The following is a 10000-nucleotide window of genomic DNA, read 5'->3' as shown; positions in this document are numbered from 1 at the left end:
TGGTAGAGGATCTCCGAGCAAAACATAATTCGATTCGATAAATCAAGATTCGATAAAATAAATAACTATGTGTAGACTTAAAGAGGAAAACTGTGGACAACCCAGGAGAATTCACGCAGATTTAGTAGGCCTACGACAGAACCCCAGACCCACCAGATCCACTGTGTGCAAGTCGGTTGATTTGACCCCAGGTGTGCGAGGGAGAGACGGGAGGTTTCTGCTTGTGCTTCTAAGGCACGACATAAAGCGAGGGCGTGATAATAGCTTCATTAAATGGAGCCATACATCAGAATTAAGCCTGCAGTCAAAATATACCTTCACATTTTTTTGCACGATGCAGCCAGCGTATGTGGCTTTAGGCTAGCCAATTCGCCAGTCGTGCCGAATAAGTTGTAAAAACACATTTGACCACTTGTAACGTTGTTCAGATGCTTTTAAGGGTGCATTAGACACAGTTACCTTTCTGCCCCGTTTTGTGGTGCTCGAAATTCAGATCAAATATGCAAAGGCATTCACTTTATTATAGGCACGTTTTCTATTTCATGTTCTATGTGGGCCACCATTCTACAACGTAAGCCTGCTATGTATTAACATATATTTTAGCTGTTCCAATTCGTTCTGAGGGACGCCCCTCTATATATTGCATTTGTAAAATATAGATACATAAATTACACCAGTGATGTTATTCAGGACCCAGTTTAGGATGTTGTTGGCTGGAGGCCAAAACACTATTGGTGCACGTCATACAGATAGCCATGCAAATTATGTGATTAGATTTGGGAATTAAAACAGTGCGCCTTTTTACGCGAGCGACTTTTTGCAACTTTTCGGAACGCGGCCCATGACCCACAGGGGAACTCAGATTTGTGCCGTCAGCCTGGCCTTTTAAGAAGGATCCCGCATACACACGTACACTAACGCTAGTTATTTACTTTCTTTATTCGTTTAAAATGTTTTTTATTTGTTATAAATAAACATATCATTACGATGTTTAACATTGCTTGGTATGGTTTATACTTTAGACCATCAACGACCACCATTGAGTCAAAACGGAGACCTGTGTTTCGGAAACAAACAAAAAAAGACTAAGGTGCGAAAAGCTGAACCCAAATGTGTCCGAGGGGTCACCATTAGGCCGTCATCCCGGTAGGGGGCTTTCTCGCCCCCCTCCCTCTAATATTCACGCGATCCATTGCACACAGGAGATAAGCCTGAAATGTTTATTGGATTTAAAACTTTTCGTTGTATTAACTTTGTGACTATGACTAAGGCTTTCATGCAAATACCTTAATTGCTTTTGCGATTTTATCCATTCAAAGAAAGTTGAAGTTATAGGACTATTTATACATGTGAACACAACTCTGCCTTAATAGCAATAAAGTAACTAACTCTAAAATCCCAGCATTTATTGTTGTGCCAATGCCTTTATTTTTTAAATTGAAAACTCAATTAATTTAGAAGATCACTCAAAAATACAGGAAACCTTTTGGTGTGTCCGCACAACCTGATTGGACTGTGGCCTTTACTCGGCACAAGGGTGTAAATGTTGATCAGAAGGGCCTGATGATGAAGATGGAGAAGCAGGTAGCTCTGTAAGAGTCCAACACATTCGGGATCCATTTTAAAGAACAGTTGCATTTAAATACCCAGTGTCTAAGATGTTATGTTTATTATATGATGTGATGATAACACGTTGGGGATTATTTAATGTTTCCTATAGTTTCGTAAACTTTATTCCCAGATGGTGGGACTTACAAGAAGTGTGTGTGTGTATGTGTGAGGTCGAACATAGAAGCAAAAAGACTTCACACACAGGGACACACACATTCAATCCCTCTCGCTCATTCTCTCTCACACACACACACACACACACACACACACACACACACACACACACACACACACACACACACACACACACACACACACACACACACACACACACACACACACACACACACGTACGCTTAAACACAAACACTGTCCCATTCTACAAAACCACAAACAATTATTTTTTTATAACAGCAAAAAATAGCATACTTTACAGGTTTAATGGGAAACATAGTTTTCGTTTCAGCTACCGGTACAGCTGCAGCATTCACCAAAATCTCCTCTTTGAGGTCTTTAGCCAGGTGAATAAACCGTGAATCATTTGCACGCAAAACCGGCAATAACATTCCCTCTAATCGTTATTTCGCGTTCGTTATCGGTTTGTTCCCCGATTACCTTGTACGTTTCTGTCAGCCAACAACAAGCTGAGTTTTTTCGTAAGACAATGAACACATAGCCAAACGGGAGCCAGAACAGTGAGCCTGTTGGTCCCTGTGAGACGGATGAGATCACTGTCTCTGAGTAATTCCACTGGATCAACCTCCTAATCATACGATGCCCAGCCAGGAGTGGTGCACTATGCTGATGAGCAAGGGCCTCTGTTTGGATACTCTGACAACCCATAATGCCCTTCCCTGCTGTCTCAATGAACCAGGGCTCGTGCCACTGTTGTGAAAGCAAACTCATCATGAATATCAACCAGTCGAGGTAGAGGGGGCCTTCTGTAAGGGTACAGGGTCCGAGATGGTAGCGCCCCATCTTGAGGAATGTTAACACAGTATAATGTATGTTTCAAGAAGAACAGCGTTTGTTATGCAAAGTGGCCCAAGATCCAACATCATGTCCGCAGGGCGAATCAAACCACAGAGACAGCGCTGTCTTCGACAATTTACTTTTCTGATTGGCTTTCATGCTGTGAACCGACGAGTAGCGTTTGATTACATTACGTTATTTTCAATTCAAACAAACACTCGCTGAGTTCCCACTAGAGTGACGGTATCGAAGTGAACAACAGGTCCGTCGCCCTGCCTCCTCCAGCTCAAGGTGGACAGCTCAACAAATGCCCTTCTCCGTGCAAACAACAATGAGTGCGTCTGTCTCACTGTCGGTCAAAGACACACAGACAGACACAGTGGTTCTGTTAGCTGTGTCTGTGTAAGCGAGTATCTCTCCCCGCTGTGTGTATTGTTCTCCATGAGCGCCCAGACAGACGGCGTCTGGCTGCTCTGTCTGGGAGCACCGCAGAGTACCAACCCGGGATGCTGCGCCCGTCCAGATGTGTTCGGAGACAGAGGCAGGCATACATAGTGGCGGGGGGGGGGGGGGGGGGGGTGTCAGTCCAGACATACTCAGAAATAAGCGTAGGAAGCAGAGCAGTCAGACGCCCCGGGAACCAGGGGGGGGCGCCGGACCCCCGGAACCAACACTTTTCGTGCGGGTAGAATGAATGGAGATGGTGGGCATGTAGGGTGGATGGCAGACTCTAGAGTGGTGGCGATTACAGTTCATTCTGTGTTTGTGTGTGTGTGTGTGTGTGTGTGTGTGTGTGTGTGTGTGTGTGTGTGTGTGTGTGTGTGTGTGTGTGTGTGTGTGGTTGTGTGTGTGTGTGTGTGTGTGTGTGTGGTTGTGTGTGTGTGTGTGTGTGTGTGTGTGTGTGTGTGTGTGTGTGTGTGTGTGTGTGTGTGTGTGTGTGTGTGTGTGTGTGTGTGTGTGTGCACTCGTGTGCGTGTATGGTAATATGTGTAAGGTGCATGGTAATATATCCTATCAATTTTGCTAGAGAAGCTTTTTCTTAGCGTTAATATCTCATGCCTCTTTTAAATAATTTAATGAATCACGTTCTATAGGAAGTGTGTTTGTATTTGTGTTTGTGTGTATTTAATAAGAGCTATTATTTTATATGAAAGGAAAAATAGATAATATTTGTCTGGCTCATGGGAACATTCCGAGGCGAAACCGGTCTTCCTGATTGGCCCGGACGGCGAGCCATGACTGAAAAGACACAAACCACAGAGTTTTCCCTGACGGCTGCTCGCATTGCTCATGTCATCACCATGGCAACACAGGTTGGGAGAGAGAGCGGGTACAGGGCTAGGCGGTGACCCACCACACAAATGTTTCAATCCTCCCATCGCCATGTCCAAAACCTTTGTGTGCATTTGTGTGTTTGTGTCTCTGTGTCTGTGCGAGTGTGTACTTCTGTTTGCGAATGCGTTTTGGCCTCTAGTAGGATGAATGAAAGGATGGAAATGGAATGGATGACAGGACGAGAGGGCAGAAAGAGAGAGAGAGAGAGAGAGAGAGAGAGAGAGAGAGAGAGAGAGAGAGAGAGAGAGAGAGAGAGAGAGACATATAGTGAGAGAGAGAGACAGTGGGAGAGAGAGAGAAAGGTGGGCCTCATATACATCCCAAGTGCTTTTGCGCTAAGGAGGGATTAGGGAGCCTATCTACCAGCAACTCCCTAAGACGGGGTTAACCCCTGGCTGAACCTGGCTGGACATGTGCTTCTGCTGCCGCAGCCCTTCGCCCACGACCCGCCTCCATCGGGGGTTTAACTCCGGTCGGGCCATGGCCTGGCATTGGTCTGGGTGGGGTGGGGTGGGGTCGGTGGGGGAATGAGGGTCGGGGGCAGGAGGTCAGGGTGAATTGAGATGATGATGATGATGATGATGGCGGAGGATAAGGAGTGAGAGGATGCTTATGATAATGAGGATAGTATGGAGGGGAATGCAGACACGGGACAGATTAGAGGGGGGTGTCCCGTCAGAAAATAGGGCGGGGTTTAAGGAGGGAACGATAAAGTGTGTGTGGGGGGGGGGGGGATTCGTGTAGTTGTGTTGTTGATGATGATGATGGGATGCGGTTTATTAAAACCCTTGAATATTCAATCCTATGCGTAACATTCAAAGCCAGCACAAAAGAAGGTGTGAAGGATTATTTCTTCAGCGCTTTCCCTTGCCCTTGATTATTTAGAGTTCCCATTCCCCTGCCAGAGTCACAGTGGTCTCTTTACTATCCTGCTTATACCTGCCAGGATTTATTAAGTTTTCCTTCAGATCATTTGTCTATGGAATCACCTCGGGTATTGAATTGCTCTTTATTGTCGGAAAAAACAACTGAGACTGTGGCACCTGCTATGGCTTGTGCGGGGTAGTCCCTTTTGGTGGAGGTCTTCGCATGCTAGTCTTCACATACTAGTGAATAATTACGAGTAACTAGACACTAGTATCAAGTGACTAGTAACTGACTCACTAGTATCTAGTGACTAGTTACTAGTTACTACTTACTAGTTGGTGGAATGAAGTAGTTGCATTGGGATGCAACTTGTTACTAATTACTAGTAACTAGTTACTATTTACTAGTTTTAGTAACTAGCAGCTGGATAATGCCCGGTTGGGATTGAAAACCTCAAAGTGGCACATAGGGGAAACGGGGAAGGGAGAAGGGAAGCCATTGTGTTGGTGGGCCCGGTCACATGCTTCAGCTCAGGGGTGGGAGCGGGGTCAAGGTTGAGCACAAAGTTGCTCGATGGGTCATAGAAAGTGTTACCAGGTGTCCTGCTTAACAAGGGTTTAACACTGCTAGACCACTTCAACACACCCGCATTGCCATAAGGTCGCCCAGTTTATTACCCTTCGGAGGATACCATCGCCAAATGGTATTGGCGATGGTATCCTGTCTGTTGGCTGTTGTGTTTTATTGTGCAATGGCCCTTATGTTATGTATTTGATAAAACGTTAAACACACCAAAACCTGGGATGAAACGAAAATCGAGGTGAGTTAGGAACACAGTGACGATACCGGCAATAGTGTAGCTTAGCTGACTTAGCACACATATGGACCCACGGCCGACCTGCGCCGCAGGGTCGTAACCCAGCTTAGCATCCCTTGTGAGGCTCTGTGTTCATAGAGCTGAGCCAAGGTTGTATGGACCGTGGCTAGAGTGTGGATGGGGCACACACTCCTACACCTGTCACTCCCTGGACATGTAGTCGTCCGATTGGGACGGCCGTACCCCTTTAAAATCTAAAAGGGGTTTGGATAACAAAAGTAACCGAAGGAGCCATGTCCCAAAGGGATAGGGTTAGGGTTAGGTACAGTAAAAACTCTACATCAGCCTAAACCCATTTCCAAGCAGATCTTTGGTAGACATTTTCTAATAAAGCAGAGTCTAATGAAGACCCGCATCACACACAATCCGGAGGGCCCGACACCGCCTTGCAGAGACTGCCTTAAAGCGCCTCTTTTGCGTCGTTCCCCAGTTCATGTGCCCTATTCAGGACTATTACTCCCGTAGCTAGCTCTTTCTTGCGACCTGACCCTAACATCTGCCCCCTGCCCACCCAATCCTCTTACAGCCGCTCGTCCTAACCCCGCTGGCCCCCTTTCTAACCCCTGTCATGTTGTTCTGTATGCTGCCATCAGCCCGACATGGCCCTGCCCTGGCCCTCACTGGCCTGGCCCTGCCCTGGCTCTGCCCTGCCCTGAGCCAGAGAGAGAGAGAGAGAGAGAGCGAGAGAGAGAGAGAGAGAGAGAGAGAGAGAGGATTCAGCAAGTGCAAATGCAGGTCACCGCGGATCCAGAGCTGCCTTGGGTAATCTCTGCCCCAGCCCTGACCCCCAGGATCCCATTAAAAAGGATTTACTTCCAATAGTGTATATGTAAGGGAGATTTGTTTTCCTCTCTTCGCATCATCCAACCCCTCCCAACCCCCTCATCTGTTTCACCCGCTACTCAAATCCCTGCAGCGCCACAAGCACGCCTCTTCCCCATGAGCGAGGGCGCCCTTAAGCCACGCCCGTCCCCCGTCCCCCGTCCCCCCCCTGTCCATGCGTGGGTCGAGAGGAATGACGTGGCGGGAGCTTCCCTCGCTGCGAGTGGACACCGCATGCGCCGCCGTTATAGCAGTACACAAATGCTGAATGGAAAGCTCTCTATAGGATACGGGACTCGACTGTGTTGCTGCACACGCACACACCATAACATAAATTCAATCGTTCAATTCAAATCTTGGACACGGCACCACCTGACCCTGAATTGTGTTCAGACCAGCTGCTGCTGGCCTTCCATTACTGACTGCGGGTGTTGTTCGTGTGAAGGGAGTACGCAAACATCATTATGTGTAAATGCAATGTCAAGTGGCCCCAGCACCTTGGGTGGCGCCTAGTAAATGGGATTCCCGTCGGTGGTAAGAACAAAGCAGAGCACTGTGGATGTAGATCGGAGGTTCTTCCAAGGCCACACGTGGAAGGCTGAGCGTTTTATCTCGGCGTTCACTTGGCACACCTGTTTGATGAATGCGTAGAGATGTGAGTCTACAGTGATCACTGCCAGACTGGGCTTCACTTAACCTCCACACGCTTTGACTCTGTGGCTTATTATCAAGGAAAGAAAATATAGTTACCACACGGGTTGGAAAGACGTTAGCTGGAAAGACCTTTAGAACTCGTGTACAATGGCCGATCTGACTACCGGAACGGTCGAGACAATTTATGGTTCATCGCATTTACGTTGCACTTTTCAAGCCAAACACAGCACTTTAAATTGTGAGCGTGTGTATTTAAGCGTTGGGGGGGATAAGACGCCAAGTTCACTTGATTGTTAACCACCGCACTCGACTTGATAACAGAGGAAGAGGGGACCACAGATCAGACATGAGCCAGCGAGAACGCTCAGGTAAACTCAGGTATCACCGCCGGAGATGTCATCCGAAGTCTACAGCCTCCAGTTACTATTGAAGTGCTCTTGGGCCAGACGATGAACCCTTAGCTTTTGAAAGCCTTTTATTTCAGACCGTGGTTGTGCAATTCATTAGGTCAGACCGCCTCTCACGACCAGAAGCGATCGCCTTTAAGTACGAAAGTAAATGAATATGGTGGCCAAAATGCGTTTTGGGTATGCACATTTGGGTATAACAGCCTGATTAAGTCTAAACTAAGTGATGGAGTAATTGGACTTTGACCGTTGAATCACCACCACAATCACGTGATTGATGTGTTAACTGTACATGGGCAAAGTTCACATGCTAGGCAAACATTTAAACAGCACCATTTAGTTTTACCATTCTGGCATGTACTATGTAGCCAACGTTTTATAGTCACCGGATACGGAAATCCAGGAATGTCGACCAGTCATGATACCATCCACCTGCTCTGGTTCCCCGAGGTGGGTGTGTCTTCATGCACACTGTGTCGTGATTGGTCGAAATACCTGGGATGTCTCCAGAGACGAGTCTGTCCTCCACAACCTGTGAATCCTAACGAAGCTCGTTCACCTGACTGGAGGTCGAAATGCAGCATTCATGTAAACGCAGTGTATTTCTGAGAGTATAAATGGTTTACGTTACAGTGCTGCAAAAAGATGGAATGTGCGAGCGAGGAAGGGCAAAACACAGCTCCTACTGAGCTGTAGTCATGCCGTGGTCGGTGTTCCGACCACGGCAGAGAGAGTGAGAGAGAGAGAGAGAGAGAGAGAGAGAGAGAGAGAGAGAGAGAGAGAGAGAGGGAGAGAGATTCGTAAGTCAGTCTTGGCCGTATGCATATTTGATGCGCCGCGGTTTGCTCTCAGCGCAGCGTTAACTGTGAGAGCTGTCCCCGCGATCCGACCCCACCGTGACCCCTTCTGCCTGCCGTCCAATCAGAAGGCATGCCCTGATGCAACACCGCTGCCACGCACACACACACACACACACACACACACACACACACACACACACACACACACACACACACACACACACACACACACACACACACACACACACACACACACATACACACTCATACTCATACAGATAAACAAACGCACACACACTCTGCCTCTCTCACACACACACACACACACACACTATACATTCAAATCAAATGGTACTGTGTGTGCTCTGCACTCATCCATTTAACATGAGCAACAAGGACAAGCAGAGTTCAATGCGCATCTCCTGCTAATCCCCTGTGGGCGCCGTGATGGGCTTGCACGACGCTGCGCTGCCATAGGTTGCTGTGGGAGAGAAGGGCGATGCACATGCCGATAATGCGCACGTGGCATGATGATTATGATAACCACAATGGATTCTTCCTTTGGTTGACCCTCGCAGTTCCGGCCTACGTGTTCCTTTGGGGAGAAGATTATAAATGTTTACGTTTTCTTTGTTTTTTTATTCGCCGCCGAAGTATTTACCCAACAACCATCAATGATGTAGAGTGTTTGGTCAGTACCCGGAGTCTCACAGTCCCTCCTCTCTGCAGTGAATAGTGCGAATGTTCTGGTAACCCGTTCCCACTTGATCCAATCAGGAGCGAGAATACCACAAAGAGGTGGTCCTCTCTGTGCGCAAAGACAGGTGAAGCTTCTAATACTTACACCAAACACGAAGGAAAAACCAAGAAAATAAATAAGAAATGGTGCCGTGAGTCGGAGGGAGGGGAACGTGCCCACTGCGATAGACGCTTGCGGGAAGTTACCAATAACGACAATCGCTTACCGGGCCCTTTAAGAAACGCCTTTGTGTGTTACGCGTTGGCCTTTCTCAGTGTCACGCACACTGCGTCCCTGCTCTGATATCATTGTCCTCTCCCATTTGTGCACTCCCAGCCCTGTGAGGGCCCTGATGTGTGAGAGATGTAAAGTGCACGGAACCAACCGTGATCAAATCTGCTGAGAAGACCACGGAGCTGATCCAATGAGCTGTGTCGGGGGATAACCGCATCCCTCTCTCTCTGTCTCTGTCTCTCTCTCTCTCTCTCTCTCTCTCTCTCTCTCTCTCTCTCTCTCTCTCTCTCTCTCTCTCTCTCTCTCTCTCTCTCTGTCTCTCTCTCTCTGTCTCTGTCTCTGTGTCTCTCTCTCTCTCTCTCTCTCTCTCTCTCTCTCTCTCTCTCTCTCTCTCTCTCTCTCTCTCTCTCTCTCTCTCTCTCTCTCTCTCTCTCTCTCTCTCGATTGTAATTCGATTATATACGTACATACATATCACATATTATACATATGTCATTTAATATCAGGATGCCAGAAAGCAGTTAAGTTTCTCAACACACAATGAGCATTGATTAACGGTAGCTTCATGTTCTGTGATCCACGTGTTCTAAATGTATATAACCGCAAACAAAAAAGAGATATATTACATGTCGCACAAAAGCTGCTTATTTAGCTAAAATACCTAAGAAGCACCCAGAACAAT

The 10000-nt window shown here is 47.3% G+C and overlaps 1 protein-coding gene across 1 annotated transcript in view; it reads left to right on the top strand.

Moving 5' to 3' along the window:
- Nucleotides 1-10000, top strand: part of vax2 (ventral anterior homeobox 2) — a 16053-nt gene that overhangs the window by 5001 nt on the left and 1052 nt on the right. The window lies entirely within an intron of this gene.

Source organism: Gadus chalcogrammus, chromosome 17 (genome assembly GCF_026213295.1).
Source record: "Gadus chalcogrammus isolate NIFS_2021 chromosome 17, NIFS_Gcha_1.0, whole genome shotgun sequence".
NCBI classification, from domain to species: domain Eukaryota; kingdom Metazoa; phylum Chordata; class Actinopteri; order Gadiformes; family Gadidae; genus Gadus; species Gadus chalcogrammus.
This window is presented reverse-complemented; position numbering and strand designations above follow the sequence as displayed.